Source organism: Hyperoodon ampullatus, assembly GCF_949752795.1.
Source record: "Hyperoodon ampullatus genome assembly, chromosome: 10".
NCBI lineage: Eukaryota > Metazoa > Chordata > Mammalia > Artiodactyla > Ziphiidae > Hyperoodon > Hyperoodon ampullatus.
The window spans coordinates 82,883,101-82,888,024 of NC_136923.1; the positions used below are offsets into that span (position 1 = coordinate 82,883,101).

Genomic DNA, 4,924 nt, shown 5'->3' on the forward strand with positions numbered 1-4,924 from the left:
AGAATGGGATGAAATACTGGTAAGTCATTAACCTGTTAAGGGGCTTGTACCTAGTAGAATATACAAAGAATTCTTACAACTCAGTAATAAAAAGACAAACCAATTTAAAAATAGGTAAAGGATCTGTCTAAACATTTCTCCAAAGATATACAAATGGCCAATAAGCACATAAAAAGATTCTCAACATCATTAGCCATCAGACAAATGCATATATATACCACAATGAAATACCACTTCATACCCACTAAAATGGTTAGAATCAAAAAACAGATCAGAGAAATTGGAACCCTCATACACTGCTGGTGGGAATGTCAATGGTGTAGTCACTTTAAAAAACAGCCTTGGGGGCTTCCCTGGTGGCACAGTGGTTGGGAGTCTGCCTGCCGATGCAGGGGACACGGGTTCGTGCCCCGGTCCGGGAAGATCCCACATGCTGTGGAGCGGCTGGGTCCGTGAGCCATGGCCGGTGAGCCTGCATGTCCGGAGCCTGTGCTCTGCAACGGGAGAGGCCACAACAGTGAGAGGCCCGCGTACTGAAAAAAAAAAAAAAAAAAACAAACAGCCTTGGCAGTTCCTCAGAAGTTTAAACAGAGTTTCCATATGATGAGAAATTCCAGTCCTAGATACATATCCAAGAGAAATGAAAACATATATCCACACACATCCTTGTTCATAAATATTCCTACCAGTGTTATTCATAATAACTAAAACAGAAACAACGCAAATGTCCATCAACTGATGAATGAATAAATTGTTCTACATATATCCACACAATGGAATAGCATTAGGCAATAAAGAAAAACAGACTACTGATACTTGCTACAATGTGGATGAACCTCGAAAACATTATGGTAAGTGAAAGAAGCCAAATACAAAAGGCCACATATTGTATGATTTCACTTACATAAAGTGTCCAGATTAGACCAATCTATAGAGATAAAAAGTTGATTAGTGGTTGTCTAGGACTGAAGAGGGGAGGAGTTGAGGGGAAATTGGGAGTGACTATTAGTGGCTTTGGGATTTCTTTTGGCGGTGATGAAAATGTTCTAAAATCTATTGTAGTGTTGGTTACACAACTCCATGAACATGCTAAAAACCATTCAGTTGTTTACTTTAAAATGGTGAATTGTATGATATATGAATTATATCTCAATACAGCTATTATTAAAAATAAAGGCATAACTTGAACAGATATGTATACATACACATTCATAGCAACATTATTCACAATAGCCAAAAGGTAAAAGCAACCCAAGTGTCCACTGATGGATGAATGGATAAACAAAGTGTGGTGTATACATACAATGGAATATTATTCAGCCTTAAAAAGGAAGAAAATTCTGACACCCGCTACAACATGAATGAACCTCAAAGACATTATGCTAAGTGAAATAAAAGCCAATCACAAGATGATAAATACTAAATGATTCTACTTATATGAGGTACCTAGAGTAGTTAAATTCATAGAAACGAAGCAGAATGGTGGTTGCCGGGGGTGGTGGGAGGGGTGAATGGGAAGATACTGCTTCCTGCATACAGAGTTTCAGTTGGGGAAGATGTAAAAGCTCTGGAGATGGATGGTGGTGGTGGCTGTACAGCAGTGTGAATGTACTTGATGCCACTGAACTGGATACTTAAAATGGTAAAATGGTAAAATTTCCCCCTATCTAGTTACTTTCATGAGACCAGATGTATGTATGTTCTGTAACTTATTTCCTTGCAAGTGCGAATGGTAAGGGATCTTCCTCTCTCTTTCTCTACATGGGCTGCTCCCAGGGTCTGGTCACAATATGCCACCACAGTGGGGGCAAGTCACCCTCCTTTCAGGCAGGGAGCAAAGCTTCAGTCTAAAGACCACCAAGCAGGTGTCCCCCTGTAGCCACTTAACCTCTCACTCCCAGCTTTCCCTCTGCAGTTTCTTCCAACTGTTCTCTCTCGGCAAAGAAATTAGGATACATTGCCTTCTCAAAAGGATGCCAGTCATCTAAGCACCATGCAGGAACCTTGTAACACTCATATCTCTCCTAAGAGGTGTCCCCACTAGAGTCAGGGAAGATCAACAGCCGTGGACACTGATTGTGGCAGAATTCTTCCTCTACCTCCTTCAGCAGCTGGGCGACCTTTACCAAATCCTTTCATTCTTATGTTCTTCAAATGGGGCTTTTATCAAACAAGTACAGGACCAATGTTTGTCCCTGTGATGCACCCTAACTCAAGGTAGCACAGCACCTGCTTATAAAGCTGCAACACCTCCTGCTGGTGGGTCAGGTGGGCCAGAGCTCCATGGTGGCCCACTCACCTCTGGGGGCCACCAGGGCTCCCTAAAATGGTAAATCCTATGTTATATATATTTTACCACAGTTTTAAAAAATAACAGCATAATAGCTCTTACCTCATAGGGTCATTGTGAAGGTTAAATGAGATGATTTTTGGCTAATGGAGTAGCTAAAGTAAACAACATCATTTACGAACCAGGCCTGGAGAGTGGGGTTCGGGATGGGTGAGGGACACAAACTTTCTACTTTAATTTATTTATCTATTGTTTAGATTTTTAAACTGGTATATATATATTTTTAACTGGTATATTTTTATAATTCAAAAAGTAAAGCAGTAAAGAGCTACTTATTCCTGTGTTACTGATTTATTGAAACTTAGTGTCCACACAAAAGTGCATGAGGATTGAGAACCACATTCTCTTCTTGGCTTATGTTTGACCTTCTGTGTTTGTGTTTTTATGTGTAACTTTTTCCAGACCTCCTCAGCTTTGCTTACCTTTCTCCCCCACTGCCGTTCAATTTACTTAAGTCTATTAGTCACAAAATTTTAAACCTCCCAGTCGTAGCCCTGGATCCTCCCCATCTTGCTCCAAGAAAGACCCCAGACCCCACACAGAGGGGCTCCTGCTCATTCCTAGCCAGTGTCCTCTGAACTCCTCTTCCCCATTTTTACCTCCTTCCCTATAGCAAAACCCTCCCTGAGATCTAATTTAAAGTCTCTCACCTTGCAAACTGAAAGGTCTGCCTTTCAAGGAGGCCAGAGATGGCTGGGAGCCTGGCCAGAAGTCAGTTTCCTGGGTGGGAGAACACTGGCGGAAATCCAGACGGCTGACGTCACCTGGTCCAGATGGCGGAAGCCATTGCCCAATCAAAGGGAATTGATGCCAGCAACACACTTCTCTATGACTCTCGTACTCAGTTCAGAAAAGCATTTTCCTCGACAGGAGGCAGTTGGGTAGGAGTGGAAAATGCCCTGGCCTTTGAACCACATGGCATGTTGACCGGGAGGCTGACGGGGAGGCTGGCCGTGGCATCAACTGAGAAATGAACGTGACACCCGACACTAGACTCGGGGTCAGAAGACACAAGTCTGGGTCTCTGCCACCTAAATCCTAACCTTTAACAAATCACTTTGCTTGGTTTTCTTAGCTATGAGTAATAATACCTACTCAGAGAAGCTACTGTTGCATGCTGGAATGAGGTCATTCATGTGAAAGATTTCATAAACTTGAAGCAGAATGCCAATACACTATTCTGCCTCTGTGAGAGCCTTCCAGAGGGCAGTGGACCCGGAGGAGGCAAGATGGAGGGTGATTACAGGCTGATCCTGGAGCCAGGCAGCCTGCACTGGAATGTGCAGCTGGGACACATAACCTCTCTGTGCCCAGTCACCTCGTGGTCACAGTGGGGGATGATAAGAATACCATCCTCATCACAGGGTTCTTGGGAGGGTGAAGTAGTTACTCCACTTGGAGCACATAGAACACTGCCTGGCTTGTGGCAGCACTCACTAAGACTTGGCCGGGATGATTATTCCCAAGGCCACCTTGTACACCTGCAGGCCCTAGGCTGGGCATTCAGCCCAATCCGAAGAGATCTCGTGAAAAGAGATTCCGGGAATTCCCTGGCGGTCCAGTGGTTAGGACTCCATGTTTTCACTGCCAAGGGCCCAGTTCGGGGAACTAAGATCCTGCAAGCCACGCAGCACAAACCCCCCCGCCAAAAAAAAGACAGATTCTGCCCCCACCCACAGTCCACACAGCAGGCAGAGCTATTTAGCTAAAATCTGACCATGTCACTTCTCTGCTTAACCACCCAAATCTGCCCCAGTCCCACTCCCATCCCCAGGTAAAGACATCAAACCCCTGTGATAGGCCCTTGCATCCCTCTCCACCCTCTCCTGATGCCCACTGCCTCTCATCAAGGCTCCAGCAACACCAAACTGCCTGTCGCTTCTCACCTCCACCAGCTGGCTCCTGCTGCTCCTCTGCCCAGCATGCTCACCAACCCTGCCTTTGCTAACTCCTAATTACCCTTCAGGACCCTTAGACTCATGTCTCCCAGAAAGCGCTTTCTGACTCCCGCTGAGCAGAACCTGGTTCCCCCTTTCCTATATCCCTTGTGGTCACCTCCATCATCGCACAGGCCAAATTGTATCCTAACTGTTCAGGTGACTGCTTCACGCCAGACTGGGGGATCCTTGAAGGGAAAGGCCAGCACTGGGTCTTGCGCATCTCGGTAAACTCAGCACGAGCACAGTGCCAGGCACACAGTAGGTGATCAGTAATGATTGAGTGGAAAGACTGATGAATGGATGACTAGGAACTAATAGAGCCCTAGCTTGTTTTGGCCACGCCGCACGGTTTGTGGGATCTTAGTTCCCTGACGAGGGATTAAACCCGGGCCCTTGGCAGTGAGAGCGTGGAGTCCTAACCACTGGACCTCCAGGGAATTCCCTGTTCAGCTACTTTAACAGATGATGTTATTTGCCTGGGATTGGGATGAGCATCTCAAAACAGATACAGTTTCCATTTGCCTCAGCCATTGTTTTCCTCAGAATCACCTCTGTCTGTGTCTCAGGCATCCTCTGTACCTCTCTCTTTTCCCTGCTCTTATGCTTTTTTCTCTCCTTCCTTAACACTTTGTTT

At 45.3% G+C, this 4,924-nt stretch overlaps 1 pseudogene across 1 annotated transcript; it reads right to left on the reverse strand.

Annotated features, from left to right (window-relative positions):
• Window positions 1-1,757: 1,757 nt before the first annotated feature.
• On the reverse strand, window positions 1,758-4,510 carry LOC307058978 (NADH dehydrogenase [ubiquinone] 1 beta subcomplex subunit 9-like; annotated as a pseudogene). Its single transcript has 2 exons — window positions 4,406-4,510; window positions 1,758-2,120 (listed from the first exon to the last, which is right to left on the reverse strand). The product of its transcript is annotated as an NADH dehydrogenase [ubiquinone] 1 beta subcomplex subunit 9-like (transcript).
• Window positions 4,511-4,924: the final 414 nt, after the last annotated feature.